This window comes from Trichosurus vulpecula, chromosome 4, assembly GCF_011100635.1.
Source record: "Trichosurus vulpecula isolate mTriVul1 chromosome 4, mTriVul1.pri, whole genome shotgun sequence".
Lineage (NCBI taxonomy): Eukaryota > Metazoa > Chordata > Mammalia > Diprotodontia > Phalangeridae > Trichosurus > Trichosurus vulpecula.
The window spans coordinates 413,066,921-413,087,539 of record NC_050576.1 but is presented as its reverse complement, the minus strand read 5'-3'; the positions used below and the strand labels follow the sequence as shown (position 1 = coordinate 413,087,539).

At 38.5% G+C, this 20,619-nt stretch overlaps 1 pseudogene; it reads left to right on the top strand.

Moving 5' to 3' along the window:
- Nucleotides 1-19,357: 19,357 nt before the first annotated feature.
- Nucleotides 19,358-20,251, top strand: LOC118847635 (annotated as a pseudogene).
- Nucleotides 20,252-20,619: the final 368 nt, after the last annotated feature.

Genomic DNA, 20,619 nt, shown 5'->3' with positions numbered 1-20,619 from the left:
GTATCAGGAACGCTAATCGAAGATGACTGTGTGGTTCCTGATGCTAGTACAGTGGAATAGCATCAGAGACAGTCAGAGATTCTCCAGAAATAAAATCCCCAAAACAAGCAAGCAGTAAAACCTCTGGCCTCAGAAATCTTCACACAAATGCCCAAACTTTAGGCAACAGATAAGAGAAATCAGGGTTCTGAATGCAAAGAGGAAAATTTGACTCAAGCATCCTTGAGTCTTGGTGGTTTAGATCCCATGACTCTGCATGGGTTTACCCTAACTCAAAGAGGAAGACTTGGTGGAAGATGGAGTGGTAGGTTGTTGTCCCTCCTTCTTGAAAAGGACCAAAATGACATTACTATGTTGGGATCAAAGTACAGTGTGTTCAACTGTGGCTACTCAGACCGATAGACCTCTGAAGGCTCTACCACAGGTCAGGCACAAATAGTCCATGTGAACCTTTGGGATGGAGATGTCTCTAAATGTGCAAATCTCTAAATGCAAATTTCATTTGAGCTACTCCAATTCTTCTTCACTCATGGAGCACAGTGCTTTCCTTGATGCCAGCAGACTTTGCTGGGCCATTTGGTGCCAGCATCTCTTACATCTCCAAGGTTCTTCAGAGAGACCTTGAGAGTATGCTTGTATTGTTTCTTCTGACCTCCCTATGAGCACTAGTATCCCCAAACAGGACTGTGACCCAGATCCAAGCAGGGCAAAGCAAGAGAATCCTGGCTTAACACCAGCAAAGAGATTCCTGCAATTCCCTTCAGATCAGCTGCTCAATTCCCTCCCCCCACCCAGTGTCTGTGGGCTACGGGCTCTGGAAGCAGCTGCTACTGCTGCTGCTGTCACCACCACCACCTGCATAGCCACAGGGCTGGGACCAGACTATCCTCCTCTCTCACCCAGATCCCACAGACCTTTCCTACTGACCTTCTACCTTGCATTTGTCATTTGTGGGTTGAGAAGTCTGGAAACTGCTTCAGCTGCCAGTGATTAGGTCCCCTGAGGCCTGCTCCAGCCTTGTCTGTGCTGACATGGCCCAGACTGGGCTGTGCTCCTCTCCTAGCCTGGTGCAATAGACCTTCCCTGTCGACCTTCTGGGTTGGCTTGGACTGGAAATTTGTTTCACTCCATCATTATGTGGGTTCTGAAGCTCTAGAATTTGTTTACAATCATTTTGGATATTTGGAGGGATATGGGGGAGAGCTCAAGCAAATCCCTGCTTTTACTTTGCCATGGTGGCTCTGCCCCCCCCCCCCGAACCAATCTTACTCAGGGAGGTAGGGACAGGCATTATGTGTTCACTTAAAGATTTCCAAGAATTTTATCACCAGCATATTGGCAATCTAATTAGGAGGCACATCAGGGGTACCTCAAACAACATTGGACCATCTAAGAGACTAGAAATCAGTGTTCTTGTCACAGCAAACACAAAAAAAATCATGTCAACAATTACACAGATAGGGACAGGAAGGAGGGATAGCAGGACTTTAACAGAGATTGTAGAGTTGAGTTGGAAAGAGAATAATAAGAAAAGTAACTTTTAACTTTGGAGGGTGGCTCTGAAAAGAGGTATCAAAAGGAGAGAAAAAGGCATAAGAGAAAGTGATCACTAAATAAAGAGAGGATATATAGTGGACTGTGATTATACCACTTATATAGACAACTTATTAGACCATTTATAAATTTCTAGTGTTTGTCACATTCTTTTTCTTTCACCACAATCTGTGTAAAATGGGTAGGGAAGAAAAAGGAGATATAAAAAGATATGGTTCATGGAAACACACAACAAATGATGAAATCAAATGTAACAAATTCACCCATAAAACAGAAGAGGGTAATAGATTAAATTAAAAAGTAGAATTCATCTATATGCAGTTTACAGTAATTTGACTTGAAACATTTTCACAGAATTTGAAAATTCAAGAAAAAAGGAGTTATTACGATCTTAGGCAAGATTATAAAAATGGAAATAGTTGAAAGTCACAAGTAGGGAAAATACAACATGTCTGAAGTCATCATAGAGAAATACTTATTACACATGTATAAAAATCTCATCACATTAATATTAAAAACAAAAATTAATCTAATTATAGAAAAAAAGCAAATCTATAACAATTGGACAGCTCAATGCATCCCTTACAAAACAAGATAGAGCTAAAAGAAATTATTAGCAAAAAATCAAACATCTGAAAAGAATTTTTGAAAAGCTAGATATAAGAGGTTTCTGTCAATTACTGAATGGGAATAGAAAGATGTACGTGTATTTATCTTGTGTCCAGGACATAGTTATAAAAATTGGTCACATCATAGAGTGTAAACACCTCATAAAATGAAGAAAAAAACAAAGACAAATAATTCACTAACATTACAAAACAATAATAATTGTATTCAATAAGAGTAATTTGAAGTAAGGATCTGAACCTAAAAGGGACCTAAATAATTTATTTAAAAGTGGATAAAAATAAGTCATGAAGCAAAAGATAATTTGTATTAAAAATGGCATCAATGAGATAACATAATAAGACTTCTGTGATTTAGCCAAAATAGACCTTGGGGGAAAATTACAATCAAAACATACTTATGTAAGCAGAAAGAGGAAAAAATATAAATAGGTTGAAGATATACTAAAAAAATGAAAATATCAAATACAATTTAACAAAAATATTTATGAAGTTTAAATGAGAAAAAAATAATCAATTAGGAGATTTTCGAGGGAAATGTTAGAAAAAAATAAGCTATTTTGACAAAAACAGAATGAAATAAAATTGTCGATATCAATAATTTAAAGTAAAAAAAAAGAAAAGAAGTGGACTTAAATGTAATTGTTAGAAATTATCTTTCCCAATTATTTTAGGCACTACCAAAAATGATAACTAAAATGAATAAAATTGTTTTAATAACAAAAAAATAGTTTATCATCATATGAAAGAGATGATTTAAATAAGCCACTTATTATTACATCATACTTGTAACATAAAGAAACTTTCAAAGCAGGCTCAGCAAAAAGTAAAGAGTAAGAACAGAAGTCTTTCCATATGAATTCCACCAAACATTTAAAGAATGAATTAATTTTATACTTTCTTGTTAAAATAGCAAAAGAAGGAATCTAATCAACCTCTTTTTGTGAAATAAGTATGGCCATGACACCTGAACAGGGAAAGATAAGTGAAAGAAAGAAAATTGTAGGAAATTACAGATAATAAATTTCAAATAAAAGAGGAGCAAACAGGTTTTAGCAAAATTCAAATCTTACATTCTATGAACAGGTTGGATTTATTCTAGTAATGCAGGGCTGGCACAGTTTTAAGGTAAAAAAAGTATAAATATAATAGATCACATTAATGAAAGAAAGAATATTTTTCAAATAAATCATTACAGAAGCAGACTATGTTATTTTTGTAGTGTTTTTCTTTCTCATGTTTTCTGCAATTCATTATAATTCCTCTATGCAACATAACTAATGTGAAAATGTGTATAGTAGGAATATATGTGTAGAGGTCAGAGCAGATTGCATGCAGTCTGTGGGGAGGAAGATTGGAGGGAGGGGGAGAAAATTTAAAACTTATGGAAGTGAATGTTGAAAACTAAAAATAAATAAATTGATACTAAAAAAAAAAACAACTTGTGTTTTTTTTTTTCTGTTTCAATGCCCTTCTTGTAAACAACTTATTTTTAAATTCTGAGTTTTAATAAGTTCTACTTTCTTCTCCCATTTTTGAGTGACTTTATCCCATTCACATTTGTGTTTCCCTCCAACTTATCCCCCCACTTATCCATCTTTCTTTTTAACCCATTTCTTCTCAAAAGTTTTTTTTTCTTTTGTTTTGACTACTGCTTTCCTTAATCTAGCTACCGTCCTATCAAAGCCTGCTCCACCCGCCATGCCCCCTCTCCAACCACACACCTAATTCTTAATTTTTCATACTTCTCTAAAGCGTAAATTAGATTTCTATCCCCAACTGATTGTATATGTAATTCCTTCTTTGAAGCAATTAAAATTAAAGTAAGTTTCAAACATTTCCCACACAATGCAAAAGCTCTTCCTTTTCCTTTTTTTAATGTGAAATACTTTTCCCAAATCTATATCTCTCTTCTGACTTTCCCAGTTTATCCTTCCTTCTCATCACTTATTTTTTTTGAAATTATCATAACAGTAAATTCACAACCATGCTTTCTGTCCAAGTATTCTTGTGGGGAATTACAAGTATCATCCTTCTATACAGAAATGTCAACACTTTAACCTTATTTCCTTCTACATTACTTCTTTTTCATGTTTACCTTTTAAGTCTTCTCTTGAATATTGAATGTTAGAGTGAAATTTTCTATTTAGCTCTACTCTTCTTATCAGCAGTGATTGTAACTCCTCTATTTCATTAAGTATCCATTTTTCACTTTAAGAATTATATTGGGGGGGGCGAGTCAAGATGGCAGCTGGAAAGCAGGGATTGCTTAAAGCTCTCCCCCAGGTCCCTTCAAACAATTATAAAAATGGCTCTGAACATATTATAGAACTGCAGAACCCCTGAAATAGTGGAGAGAAGCAGGACTCCAGCCCAGAACAGCCTGGATAGTCGCTAGGTAAGGTCTATCCCATGGAACTGGGAGCAGAAAGGAGCACAGCCCAGCATTGGCAGCATGAAGACCAACCAGACTGGGAGCCTGGTAGAACAGGTGGTAGGTCCATGAATCAGTGATCTGTGGCAGTTACCAGACTTCTAACTGACAAATGCCCAAGACAACAGAGCGGGTTAGTGGGCAGAACCGGCTGGGACAGAGTGAAAGGAGTTCACCGTAGGCCACCACCCTGGGGGTGGCAGAGGTGGTGCAGCTCTGAGGGTGCTTCCAGCCCCAGGCCGACCTGGTGGGAGGAATTAAGTGGCAGATCAGAACTCAGAGTGGGAGTGCCAAGCCTGCTTGGATCTGAGTCACGGTGCAGTTGGCAGTTCTTGGGGGAGGAGGCAAGCTGGTGTGGCAGAGTTTGCTGTGTAGAAATAGCTCTGAAAACAGCAGTGCAGTCCCACAAGCTTGGGATAAAGTGCTCTCTTCTCGATAAGAAGTTATACTCTGATGAAAAGCTCAAGGGTCAAGAAGTCAGCAGGGAACTTGAACAGGCAGTGAAAAAGGACTCAGATTCAGACTCAGACTTTGGAATCTTTCTTTGGTGACAAAGAAAACCAAAACATACAGCCAGAAGAAGTCAACAAAGTCAAAGAGCCTATATCAAAAGCCTCCAAGAAAAACATAAATTGGTCTCAGAAAATGGAAGAGCTCAAAAAGGATTTGGAAAAGCAAGTAAGAGAAACAGGAAAAATTGTGAAGAAAAATGAGAGTGATGCAAGAAAACCATGAAAAACAAGTCAATGACTTGCTAAAGGAGACCCCCCCCAAAAAAAAATACTGAAGAAAATAACACCTTGGCCCTTTTAGGCTAAGGCCTTTTCAGGTTCTCACTTTGAGTGAGGTAATGTCCATTCAATGAATATGCTTCTGTTTTTTTTTTATTAGAACAGAAACGAATTCATTTGTACCTTTCAGGATCAGTTCAGAGTACTGTCCAATAAATTATAATCCATTCAAACAATTTCTTAGTGAATAGTAGTATGATTTTTCCCATGCTTTATTATTTAATATTTTTTTTCAGCATTGATTTCCACGAGATTTGGAGTTACAAATTTCTAAGCATTTCTACCCTCTGTTCCACTCCAAGATGGCATATATTCTGATTGCCATGTTCCCCAGTCATCCTCCCTTCTGTCATCCCACTTCACCTCCCCTCCATCCCTTTTCCCCTTACTTTCTTGTAGGGCAAGATAGATTTCTCTGCCCCATTGCCTGTATATCTTGCTTCCCAGTTGAATGCAAAAATAACTTCTTTTTTGAGCATCTGCTTTTAAAACTTTTAGTTCCAAATTTTCTCCACTCTTTCCTCCCCACCCACCATCCCTAAGAAGGCAAGCAATTCAACATAGGCCGCACATGTATCGTTATGCAAAATACTCCCATAAATAGTCATGTTGTGAAAGACTAACTATATTTCCCTCCATCCTATCCTGTCCCCCTTTATTCAATTTTCTCCCTTGACCCTGTCCCTTTTCAAAAGTGTATGCTTTTGATTACTTCTTCCCCTGTATGCCCTCCCTTCTATCGTGCCCCCTTTTCTATCTCCTTCCCCCTACTTTCATGTGGGGTAAAATATCCAATTGAGTGTGTATGTTATTCCCTCCTCATGTCAAATCCAAAGACACCAAGATTCACTGATTCACCCTCAACTGCCCCTGTTCCTCTATGAACTGCTTTTTCTTGCCACTTTTACATGGTGTAATTTACCCCATTCTATTGCTCCCTTTCTCACTCTCTCAATATATTCTTTTCTTATCGCTTAATTTGATTTTATTTTTTAGATATCATCCCTTCATATTCAAATCGCCCTGTGCCCCCTGTCTATGTACATGTATATTCCCTTCAACTACCCTAAGACTGAGAAAGGTCTCATGTATTGCACACATCATCTTTCCATGCAGGAATATAAGCAAAATGGTTCCACATTAGTAAGTCCCTTATAAATTCTCTTTCTTCTTTACCTTTTCATGCTTCTCTTGGTACTTGTGTTTGACAGTCAAACTTTCTATTCAGCTCTCGTGTTTTCACTGAGAAAGCTTGATAGTCTTCTATTTCATTTACAATTCATATTTTGCCTTGGAGCATGACACTAAGTTTTTTCTGGGTAGGTGATTCTTGGTTTCAATCCTAATTCCTTTGACCTCCAGAATAATACTATATTCCCAGTCCTTAGATCCCTTAGGATGGAAGCTGCTAGATCTTGTATTATCCTGATTGTGTTTCCACAGTGCTCAAATTGTTTCTTTCTGGCTGCTTGCAGTATTTTCTCCTTGACCTGGGAACACTGGAATTTGGCAACAATGTTGCTAGGAGTTTTCTTTTTGGGATCTTTTTCAAGAGGCTATTGGTGGATTCTTTCAATTTTTATTTTACCCTCTGGTTCTAGAATGTCATGGCAAGTTTCTTTGAAAATTTCATAAAAGGTGATGTCTAGGATGTTTTTTTTTTTTTTGATCATGGCATTCAGGTATTCCAAGAATTTTTTTTTGAAGGGGCAAGGCAGGGCAATTGGGGTTAAGTGACTTGCCCAAGGTCACACAGCTAGTAAGTGTGTCAAGTGTCTGAGGCTGGATTTGAACTCAGGTCCTCCTGACTCCAGGGCCAGTGCTCTATTCACTGCGCCACCTAGCTGCCCCATTCCAAGAATTTTTAAACTATCTCTCCTGGATCTATTTTCCAGGTCAATGGTTTCTCCAATGAGATTTTTCACCTTGTCTTTCATTTTTTCATTGTTTTGGATCTGCTTTATAATATCTTGATTTCTCATAAAGTCACTCGCTTCCACTTGCTCCAATTTATTTTTTAAGGTAATATTTTCTTCAGTGGTCTTTTGGACCTCCTTTTCCATTTGAGTAATTATGTCTTTCAAGGCATTCTTACCCTCATTGGCTTTTTGGAGCTCTTTTGCTTTTTGAGTTAGTCTATTTTTTAAGGTGTTATTTTCTTCAGTATTTTTTGGGTGTCCTTTAGCAAGTCATTGACTTGTTTTTCATGATTTTCTTACATCCCTCTCATTTCTGTTCCCAGTTTTCCCTCTACTTTTCTTACTTGCTTTTCCAAATCCTTTTTGAGCTCTTCCATGGCCTGAGACTAATTCTTATTTTTCTTGAAGTCTTTTGATATAGGCTCTTTGACTTTGTTGACTTCTTCTGGCTGTATGTTTTCATCTTCTTTGGTCTTCCCAACCAACTACTTGACCCTATTTTTTTTCTTTTGTTGGCTTGTAGAGTACAGTACTTTGTCCCAGGCTTGAGGGGCTGCACTACTATTTTAAGATCTACTTCTACACAGCAAGCTCTGCCACACCAGCCCTCCTCCTTCCCCAAATACTGCCAACTCAGACCAGGACCCAGATCCAAGCAGGCTCTGCACTCCTGCTCTGATTTGCCACTTAATTCCTCTCACTGGGGATGCCTGGGGCCCTAAGGAACTGCAGTTGGAGCTCTGGAAACAGCCTTTGTGCTGCCCCACTTCCACATTCCTGGAGCTGGGGCCGACCATGCAGAATGACCAGTATCCCAGGAGCTTGGGGGTGCAGCCCTGGGGGAAGATGGAAACTGCATCAAGGCACCGAATGTGGCTTTTTGGTCCCTTCCACGGGGACTGCTTGGGACCCAGGAGGGAAGGGTGTATTTGTCTATGGTGGGGTGGGGGAAGTGCAATGGACCTGTTGGCTTTATTGCCCTGCCACCCTTCAGGACTTGGAAGTAGCAACTGGAACAGAATGGGAGAACAAACTTACAACAGAACTTTATTTGGACTTTTTCTTTGAATTGGGACTTTGTGTGCCAAGTGGAAGCTTGCAACAGCAGTTTTGGGAGAAGGAGACATCCCCAAGAGAACTCTATTTTTTTGTTTGTTTGCTTTAGGACTTTACTAACTAAAGCATGCCTGTGCCTGAGGGTAGTGGGAAAAAAAAAAAAAACTGCAATGGCAGTGCGATGCTGAAACTCCGTATTACCTAAAGGCATTAACTTTCTTTGACCTAGGGGTGGACATTTGAATTATATATAAGTATTTCGGAATGGCACTGAATGATATGTTTTGCTTGGTTGTGAATGATATTTTCTGTTGTATTTCCCTGAATATGATCGCAATGTATAATGTTTCTATTTTGTTCCAGAATGCATGGCCATTTAATTTAGATATTGTTAGTCCATAGATCCCAGAAAGGGATGGACAGTGTAATAGTAATTAACGTGGGACTTTTTGCTCTTGACCTTTAACGATTCTGGGCTTTGTTTGAGTGGGGCAGATAAAGTGGGATGTTTTTGTATTTCTCAGCACCGAGACAATTGGGAGCCATTGATTTATATCTGATGTGATACTGGAGGTGGGGAACTTCTCCATGCCCAGCCTGGGTGAGGTCATGGACATGAAGAGGATATATAAGTGCAAAGATTAGCATTCTCTCTCGGAGCTCTGAGCCACAGCAGGAGTGGAGCCATTCTAATGAGCTCCCTGGCTGTACACCCAGATAGTGAAAACTCTGAATTGTATTTGGTTTGTAATTCAGGGAGCTGGCTTTTCCCCCTGAACTAGGTGGATGTTATTTGTATGCTGGATTAAAGTAAGATTGTTCACCCCTTAATGTTGCTTTCCTTAAGTAAAGCAGATCAAAAGGACCTGTGTTGGCAGCTTTCTGGGTGCTGGCTGTTGGTGGATCTTACACCCCCACAGAAGCTGCTAGCTGGATTGTTGAAACACTCTCTTTTTTATCATACTGCCATGGTATCAGGTTCATTCTTCCCTCTCCATGTCTCAGCCATTCTAAAAGAAGAATGTGTCTCTTATATCCCTACAGAAATCAAAACCTCTTCCTGACTTTCTATCCATTTCTATAATTAATCACACTAGACAAGAATTTGAAAGCCCCATAATTTTCTTCTATATAAAGAGGCAAACAGGTTCATAATTTCTAATAATAATGGTAGTGAGTTAAAGAACTAATCATTTGTAAGGAAGCAGCTGTTGGAACTACCTGTGATGGGAAATATAAGCCTTCTGGCTACTCTGCAATCTCACCAGAAGACTTCATCAATTCTCATCCTGGAGGCAATGTCCACTCCTTAGAAGGGATGGAAGGGGAGTTTTAGGCATCTGGAAATAAGATATATCACTTGACCTTGCCCACTGCAATTCCATGCAAGTGGGGTGAAAAAGATGGATGGTCTTCCAATTTATGCTTCACAGAAGCCTCTCAAGCAGTCCCAGAAAGCCAAATGAAAAGATGTCACCATAATTACAAACTGAAATAGTGCCTGCTTCAGTCTCCTCTTTCCATAGCAATAGTATTCTATGGGGAACCAAGGAATTCAGGCCTACACATAACTCCTTTCATCCCCCTCCACCAAAAAGTTATACAGGTAAAAATACAGTTGAAAGCAAAAATTCAACCCTGAAAGAGGGAAAAAAGGAGGGAGGAGGATGAGTTTCATAGACAAAAGGTAATATAACCTTTTGCTACTGGTGGTATTGATTGTACTAGTGTTATCCTCATAGAGAAGCCCCATGACATATTGTTTTCCTCTCCTTCCCAATTAGGAAATTTCAACTTTCAAGCTGATGGCCGTTCAAACTCCCTACCCTGCAGTTCCTCAATATGTTCAAATCCCATGACCAATACTGACACCCTACTTCAGACACATGTAGGGGTGATCATATATTGGATCTTACCATTATTCACAAGTATTCCACTTTCCTGATAAAATTCCAACATTTCTCTAAGAATATCATCTGATCATTCCACTTCTCCCTATGTCTTGCTCTTCCTTAAACTGTTTTTCTCCCTTTTATTTGAAATATTCAATTTCTCTACTCCTGTAATATCAATTAAGTTGGGTGTCTTTGATTGAGTCTTACTAGGTGCTAACTCCCAGGCCCAAACCCTATCTACTAGGTGCTAAGCCTATGTGGGCATGAATCCCTCAGGGTCCTAAGGGTACTTGCTAAGACCAGAGTCAATATTAGGAGCCTGAGTTCTGGTCACTCAGATGACATTTAATAATGGCTAAAGAGTGTATAAAAAGAGAAAACAGAGCTATTTGCTTGGGGCTTTCACACTTGGTGAAGTGCTGATGCGGAGACTCTGGGCAGCTTTAGTTAATAGCCGCCGGGTTTCAAACCTGGATGTTAGGACTTTGTTAAACCCTGGTAACTATGCATTAAGATTTGAATCAGACAAAGCCTGGCTGTTGATGTTTGTAATCTGTTTGTGTTTGCCCTGAAGTTCAGGGTGCTAGCTTTTTCCCCTGAACTAAGTGAATGATATTTGTATGTCCAATTAAATTGAGATTGTTAACCCCTTAACATTGTTTTCCTCATTAAAACAGATCAAAAGAACCTGTGTTGGCAGCTTTCTGTGTGCTGGTTGTTGGTGGGTCTCATACCCCTACAGCAGCTGCTCCAGATTGTTGCAACAACTCCTTAACACCTTTTCCTGTTTCTAGTATTACTATGACTTTCTCCCCTTCTCCCCACCCTTTTTCTTGTGTTGACCTTATAAATAACCACTTCAACTCCATACTGTCCTCTATATTCAAATCCCTCACCCTTTGTCCTGTAATTCCCAAGTGCTTTATAAACACCAGCTCTCAATTACTCTCCCACAGCCATGATCTATACTCTACAGTCATGAAAGATAGTTGGAAGTTATAATCAAACCATGATATCTGGATACAAGGTAAATTTTGTTATTTAACTTCAACTAGGCTTTCATTGCAGTGAAGCAATCAATTTATTGCTCCCTGTTAAGTCAATCAGTACATGAGAAGCTCTTTCCCACCCATTTGAATAGGCTTAAGGAGGGGCCCCATGTGGGGCCCACTAAGTGAGTGGGGCCCACTAAGGAAGGTCTGATTAGATCTTTGCCCCTAAGTTTGCCCCAAAGCCCTAATTACTAGGTTCTAAGCCGATGTGGGCATGAAGCTCCCAGTGTCCTAAGGGGAGGTGCTAATACCAGAGCCAATCATAGGAGCTTAAGTTCTGGTGGCTCAAAGGAAGCTTGACGACGCCTGAAACTGTGTAAAAGGAGAGAAAACAGCTTGGAGATTGAGAGGCTTCAGAGACAGCAGCACCAACAGCAGCAGCAACAGCAGCAGCCAAAGCCAAAGCTGAAGCCAAAGCCAAAGCCAAAGCCGAAGCTGAAGCCGAAGCAGAAGTAGCTGAAGCACCAGGCACTGCTAGTAGCAGGGCTGACCCGCCTTCGGACTGGAGAGTGCTGAGCAAGGGCCTGAGGCCAATGGGTAATCTTCTTACTGGAGGGGGGAAGCACGAATATGATTTGGTTTAATGTCATCATGTTTTTTATTGTTTTTTTTTTTTCTGTAACCTCCTGGTTACTCTTGTGAGGCAGACTTACTGGGCCTGGAAGCTTTTGGCCAGGATATCAAATTGGGGACACTGGTTTGTGGGTCTGCTACTTTGGAACTTGAATAAATACTTTAATTCCTCTGCCTTCTACTTAGAGAATCCCTTATATCCCGCGGTTCTGAATCATTCAGGCACATACATGATTTTCTTTGAAATCATGAATTCTGCCTTCATAATATGCTCCCTAAAGGATTCCCTATTTCACTCCCACAGGAAGTATTCCAAATCCATTCTACTCTTAACATCCCAACTTCCCCCTTCTTCCATTCCCTCTGTTGAGAACCTTACTTTAATAAGAAAAGTGAGAGTGTTTGCCTTGACCTTATTTTTCTGCCTTTCTTTTTATCTGAACACTCATTGACATCAAGGAAACATGTCTTCTTTCCCTCTGTCATGATAAGTCTTTTATCTTTGGTAAGGTTCCACTTGCCTTCTCTACTTGTCCTAGATTGTATCACCTCCTGTCTTCTCCAATATATTGTCCTTTCAACCTCTAAATAACCCCAATATGTTTATTGTTTGTTGATTGTTAAAAAATGGGTGATTTTGATACATAATGTGGTTACTACAACTAAATTCATACTTTCTACAAAGACTTTTACCCTGAAATCTGTGAACTATTTTTTTTTTGTTTTGATGCCTGTATCAAATTGTTTACAGTTGGTTTTAAAAACAATATTCTCATAAGGGGTCCATAACCTTCACCAGATGGCTAATGTTGTCCGTCACACACACATACACACACACACACACACACACAAACACACACACACACACACACACACAGACACACACACACACAGGCAAAAGAAAGGTTAAGAATTCTTGATGTATAAGGAGAAACCTTCAGCCAAGGAGGTGCCATATATTTTGGAACACATAGCAGCCCTTGGGGATAATTCTCTTTTCAAATAGGAATCCTATGGCTTCAATTTCATGTCAGAGAAGCTCAATAGCACATTTATCACATAGCTATGTGGGCCTGCTCATTTGCTGTATATTTCGAGACTGAAAAGTAAGTTAGTGCAAAAGTTAAATCCAGGTAGCAAGAACATTGTCTAATTCTTACCTAACCCCATTCCAGATTTTCAAATGCATATGCACAAGAATGATCTTTTTAGCCTTTGGGCTAAAGCTCTTCTCTCAGGACCAGTGATTCCATGGTAATAAATGTTGTCTTATAGACATTTTCCTCAACTTAGATCCATTTATTTGTTTCTTAAAATTAAAAAAACATCATTAATTTTTTTTCACTATGGTACTTCTTCATCATTATGGTACATCTTCACTGCATAATATTTACATCCTCATGTTTTCACATGCTTTTTCTTTTACTTTAAATACCTTCACCATCCTTAAGGATAAGACTACTTTACTGAACAATGTCCCAAAGAATATAAACTATAAGCAGCTAATTCTCATTTATCATTTCCATTTGTAGTTTAAAATCTAGAGTAATAACTGTCTCTCTCTGTCTCTACCTTTGCTTTTCTCTTCTCTTCTCTCCTCTCTCTCTCTCTCTCTCTCTCTCTCTCTCTCTCTCTCTCTCTGTCTGTCTCTCTCTCTCCCTCCCTCTCTCCCTCATACACTCACACAGACACATACACACAAATAAAACTCACACAAAACTTAATAAACATTTGATGAATAAATGAAAAGTAGAAGAATAAGGATGGAATGAGATGAGAGTGAGAGATGGAATGAATGAGATTGAATTCTGCATTGTCAGTTAATAAAAGTCAAGGTGAGACATTTTTCCAGGCAAAAACAACTTAGGAGGTCAGAAAGGGAAATACCTAACACAGACATAGAGGCTGATTGGAAGCTACATGTATGAATACCAGTGGTGGGACTAGGTGGGGCAGGAAAAGCAACAGTAGCTTAGGGAGATATTGTGATAGAAATAATAAGTAAAATGACATGGCAACTGGTAAGAAAATGATTAATGGGGGCCACTATGCTACCACTGGACACAGGACCACATGCTATTTGCCTACACCAACTACTGTCTCACAATTCATGGTTAGAAAGGAAAACTTTTGGTTAAGAAGACATATGGGTGCTGAGGCGCATAACATTTCCTGTCCAAAGGGAGCAAATACTCTGAAAATCAGTATTAATTGCAATCAAAATGAATCAAGAACTCTTCCTAGGTAAGGATCAGAGCATTGGACAGGAGAGAAGCAACCACACTTCTCCTCAGGTCACATCACCCTGGACGAACCAAAAATCTTCCAAATGCCAAAACTAGCTCTGAAAACAATAGTATGACAAAAAAAAATTGAAGGAGATTGTCTCCACAACCTATGCCAGGTGTAGGGCCAATCCATAATATAAAGTTCCAAATGAAGAAATATGGTAGGGAAATGAACAGACAATGAAAGCATAACATGACCATAAAATTATAATGGTGACACAGGGGATCAAGACTCACTCAGAAGAACACAATAATGTCAAAATAGCTAGAAGAAAACCTCAAAGAAAAAAAATTGAATAAGATATAAGCTCAACAAAATACCAGTAAAAGCTAAAAAAATTTAGAATTGCAATAAGAATGATGGTGGGGGGAGATGAGAAAAAAAAATGAGAGTGGTGGAAGAAAATTATGAATAGGCGATTAATAACTTGGTAAAAGAAGCACAAAATATTGAATAAAGTAACACCTTAAAAAACAAGCACAAAATAATCCAAATAGTAAAAGAGGTACAAAAATTGATTGATGGAAATGACTTCTTTTTATTTCTTCACATCAAGCCTATTTTTATATTAATCATGTTGTATAGAAGAATTAGGACCAATGCAAGGAACCAGAAGAAAGAAAACAAAACAAAAACAACAAAAAGAGAGCAAATAATAACCTTACATCTTCATTCAGATGCCATAGTTCCTTATCTGGATGTGGACAGCATTTTCCATCATGAGTCTTTTGTAGTTGTCTTAGATTCTTGCATTGCTGAGAAGAGACAAATCTATTACAGTTAGTCATCACAGAATGTGGCTGTTAGTGTGTACAAAGTAATCCTGGTTCTGCCCACTTCACCTAGCATCAGTTCATGTTAAACTTTCCAGGTTTTTCTGAAGTCCACCTGTTCATCATTTCTTATAGTACAATAGTTTTCCATAACATTCATGTACGTGTTGAGCCAGTTAATGGGCATCCCCTGGATGTCCAATTCTCGGCCAACACGAAAAGAGTTGAAATAAATATTTTTGTACATATGGGTCTTTCCCCCAATTTTGTGATCTCTTTGGGATACAGACTGAGAAGTAGTGTTGCTAGATCAAAGGGCTTACACAGTTTTATAGCCCTTTGGACATAGTTCCAAATTGCTTTCTAGAATGGTTGGATCAGTTCCCAACTGTACCAACTACTCAGTAGTGTTCCAATTTTCCAACATCTTCTCCAACATTTATAATTTTCTTTTTTTGTCACATTAGCCAATCTGATAAGTGTGAAGTGTTACCTCAGATTTGTTTTAATTTGCATTTTTATAATCAATAGTGATTTAGAGCACTTTTTTCCATATGACTACATATAGTTTAAATTTCTTCCTCTGAAAACTGCCTGTTCATACCCTTTCACCATTTATCGATGGGAGAATGACTTATATTCTTATAAATATGAATCACTTCTGTAGAGGGTGTTCCTAAAACCTAGACACATAGGGAATTGATGGCAATGTGGAGTTACTGTATCGAGTTTACATGAATCTTGGAAAGCACACCAACCTTTGCACCACAAATGATGGAAATAATATTGAAGACGTTATTTCTTAATATTCCAAATAAATAAAAATTTCATTCATTTCACTTCTTGAAAATATGTATTTTTGCCCATGTGTCCAGACTTTAGGAACACCCTGTATTTTAGAAAAGAGATCTTTATCACAGACTCTGGATGAAGAAAAAATGTTTGCCAGATTATTGCTTCCCTTCTAATCCTGGGTGCATTGGCTTTATTTGTGCAAAAACTTTTCAATTTAATGTAATCAAAATAATCCATTGTGCATTTCATGTTCTCTATCTCTTCTTTGGTCATAAATTCATCCCTTTCCAATAGATTAGACAGATCTAAACTATTCTTTGCTTTCTTAGTTTGCTTATAGCGTAACCCCTTATATATATCTAAATCCTGTACCCATTTTGACTTTATCTTGGTGTACGGTATAAGATGTTGGTCTATGCTTAGTTTTTGCCATACTATTTTCCAATTTGCCCAGCATTTTCTGGTAAATATTGAGTTCTTATCACAGAAGCTGGAGTCTTTGTATTTATCAAACACTAGATTACTATTGTCATCCAATATTATGTCTTGTATACTTAATTTACTCAACTGAACCACCACTCTATTTTTTGCCAGTACCAAGTAGTTTTAACTATTGCTACTTTATAATACAATTGGAAATCTGGTACAGCTAGGGAAACTTCCCTTACATTTCTTTCTGTTAACTCCCTTGTTATTCGAGACCTTTTGTTCTTCCAGATGAATTTTTGTTCCTATTTGTTCTGGCTGCATCAAATACTTTTTTTTTCATGGTACGATTGACATGGCACTGAAGAAATAAATTAGTTTAGGTATAACTGTCATTTTTAATATATTATCTCAGTCTACCCATGAGCAACTGATGTATTTCCAATTATTGAGATATGAATTTAATATTTTGGAAAGTATTTTGTAATTTTGTTCATATAGATGCTGGGTTTCTCTTGGTAAATAAACTACCAAATATCTTTTAGTGTCCACAGTAACTTTGTATGTAATTTCTCTTTCTGTCTCTTGCTGTTGGACTTTGTTAGTAATATGCAAATAAATGCCAGTGATTTGTGGGGGTTTATTTTAAATCCTGCAAATGTACTAAATTTGTTTATTTCAAATAATATTTACCTGATTCTCTAGGATTCTCTAAGTATACCATCACATCATTTCCAAAAAGTGTCAGCTTTGTTTCTTCTTTGCCTATTCTAATTCCTTCATTTTCTTTTTCTTCTCTTATAACTAAAGCTAACACTTCTACTACAATAGTGAATAACAGTAGTGATAATGGACCTCCTGGTCTCACCACAGGTCTTACTGAAAATGCTTCTAGCTTATCCCCATTACATATAATGCTTGATGATGGCTTTAGAAAGATGCTACCTGTCACTTTAAAGAAGACGCCATTTATTCCCATGCTCTCCAGTATTTTTAAAAGGAATAGGTGTTGTATTTTGTCAAATGCTTTTTTCTGCATCTATTGAGATAATCATACTGTTTCTGTTTTGTGGTTGATATGGTCAAATTTGCTGATTTTTTTCCTAATATCAAACTAGTCCTGCATTTCTGATATAAATCCTACGTGGTCATAATGTATTATCTTCAAATAATAAGCTGTAATATCTTTGCTAATATTTTATTTAAAATTTTTGCTTCTAGATACCTAACCTAGCAGCTATCACTGTACATTTTCTTGTGAGGATCTTCTCCATATCCTTTAAGAGAGAGTGGAGTGGGAGTCAGTATTGTGGACTAAGCAGTGGGTTTCTCTCACTCTCCCTTAAAGACCTTGAAAAACCCAGAAAAGTCTACCCCAGGAAAATCTTGGAACAGTGGAAGCAGAAAAAAAAGCTACAAAAGGCTTTTTTTTTTAGCTCCAGAGGCTAGGAACTTTGAAGGGAAAGGTCTGTCTTGCTGTGGCTGAAGAGAATCAGTCCAGGACAGGAGGCATCCAGGCAAGCCAGCAGAAAGCCCCACTTCAGTGTACCAGTGGAAGATCCTGTGCCCCAGGGTGGTAGAGCAGGCAAGAGCCAACACCAGGACTCCCCATGTGCCTCTCCTCTGATCATGCCATGTTAGAAGAACTGAAAATTTATACATGCCTAGAAGTATCTCTGACAACAGCTGTGCAAAACCCCTAAAACTTGGAACAGAGCACTCTCCACTGTGGAAGGAGAATCCTGCCTGAACAAAGAGCTAACAAGTCAAGTAATTGGCTGAGGAAATGAGCAAACAGATGTTTCAACAATCCAGCTAGCAGCTGCTGTGGGGGTTAAAAACCAACAACAAGCCACTCACAGAATGCTGCAAACCCAGGTTTTTTTAAATCTGCTTTACCAAGGAAAGTAAGGTTAAGGGGTTGAAAATTGTACTTTAATCCAGCATACAAATACCATTCACTTAGTTCAGGGGAAAAAACCAGCACACTGAACTTCAGAGATACATACAAATTACAAACATCGACAGACAGACCAAACGCAATTCATGGTTACAAACATCTGAGTTCAGTCAGGGAGCTCATAACAACGGCTGACCCAGAGTCATGTGCGCCACTACTGCTGTGGGTCAGAGATCTGAAAAAGGAAAGCCAACACTTGGTTTTATATTTGTTTCAGCTACTCATCCACATGACCTAAAATCATCACAAAAATGAGACTTAAACCCACGTGGTCTAAATGCCTCTGGTGTCACAAACATGTCACTCAAACTCATGTAAACTAGTCTTTCTCTTGAGGGAAGGAGGTCATCAAGGACTCCTAATTTAATCAAGGCGATAAAGGCCAAATTCTTCAAGGGCATTTGATTGAATTAAGTGCTAAGATCCCATCTTGATTGCTGATACAATAAAGTTAAAAAAAAGGAATTGAATAATAAGATATTGAATCATACTTTGGTGACAAAGAAGATCAAAATACACAAGCAGGAGAAGACAAAGTTCCTACATGAGAAGCCTTCAAGAAAAATATGAATAGTGCAGGCCATGGAACAGCTCAAAAAGGAATTTGAAAGTCAAGTAAGAGAAGTAGAGAAAAAATTAGGAAGAGAAATGAGAGTGATGAAAGAAAATCATGAAAAATGACTCAACAGCTTCCTAAAGGAGACCACAAAAAGTACTGAAGAAAATTCCACTTAAAAAGTAGACTAACTCAAATGTCAAAAAATAATGTCCAAAAGCCCAAAGTCCAAAAAGGAAGAGAATATCTTAACAAAGCTAAATTGGCCAAATGGAAGAGGAGACCCAAAAACTCAGTGAAGGAAATAATTCCTTAAAAATTACAAAGGAGTAAATAGGAGCTAAAGACTTCAGGAGAAATCAAGAAATTATAAAACAAAAACAAAAAATATAATGAAAAAATAGAAGACAATGTGAAATATCTCATTGAAAAAAGCAGTTAGATGGAAAATAGATCCAGGAGAGATAATTTAAAAAAATATTGGACTACCTTCAAGCCACAATCAAAAAAAGAACCTGGACATCATCTTTCAAGAAATTATCGCTTTTCGGTCTGAGCTGTAGCAAGTGTCTGTGCAAGCAGTGACGAATTCCCCAGGTTCCGGCCCTCTCTCACTGGCTTTCTTCCTCCTGCTCCAATGCCTTTCCCCTCTGTAACCATGACAGAACAGGCCATCTCCTTCACCAAGGACTTCCTGGCTGGTGACATCACTACTGCCATCTCCAAGACTGCGGTGGTGCCCATCGAGAGAGATAAGTTACTATTGCAGGTGCAGCATGCAAGTAAACAAATTGCTGCAGATAAGCAGTACAAAGGCATAGTGGATTGTATAGTCCGAATTCCAAAGGAACAAGGGGTGCTCTCCTTCTGGAGGGGTAACTTAGAGAATGTCATCAGCTATTTCCCCACCTAGGCCCTTAACCTTGCCTTTAAGGATAAGCATAAGCAGGTGTTGTTGGGAGGAGTGGAAAAGCACACATAGTTTTGGAGGTATTTTGCTGGCAATCTTGCCTCTGGTGGTGCAGCTGGAGCCACTTCTCTCTGCTTTGTCTACCCCTTGGATTTTGTGAGAACCTGCTTGGCAGCTGATGTTGGGAAATCTGGCACTGAGAGAGAATTCAAAGGCTTGGGAGACTGCCTGGTGAAAATCACCAAGTCTGATGGAATTCGTGGCTTGTATCAAGGTTTCAATGTCTCAGTGCAGGGTATCATTATCTATAGAGCAGCTTATTTTGGAATCTATGATACAGCAAAAGGCATGCTCCCAGATCCCAAGAACACTCACATTGTGATCAGCTGGATGATCGCCCAGACAGTGACTGCTGCAGCCAGGGTGGTCTCCTATCCTTTGGATACAGTAAGGCAGCGAATGATGATGCAGTCTGGGCACAAAGGAGTTGATATCATGTACACTGGGACAATTGACTGCTGGAAGAAGATTGCTAAAGATGAGGGTGGCAAAGCTTTCTTCAAGAGTGCCTGGTCCAATGTTAGAGACATGGGTGGAGCTTTTATGCTTGTCCTGTATGATGAATTGAAGAAAGTCATCTGAGTACATCCTAACTTAAAAAAGAAGCAGTGAATATAGACCGTGTAGAATACTTAACCATACTTTGCATTTTTGACCACTGACCTTCAAGAAATTCTTGTTGCCTTTTTATCCAGGCCAGATCATGTTTGTACGGGAACCAGGAAAAGCTCTTAGGAAAAGGGACTCATTTATTGTGATCCATTATTCACATAGTGGAACTGATGATAATTCTGTATACTGATTCTATTGTTTTTTTGGGAAAATAACAGGTACTGTGGGTCGAAGGAGGCAGATCAACTTAGACTATCTAGTTTAAATGCTCTTTTGTAGGACCATAAATTTGTATTGAGGTATTTATTTTAAAAAAAATCATGTCTCCCATTTGTACT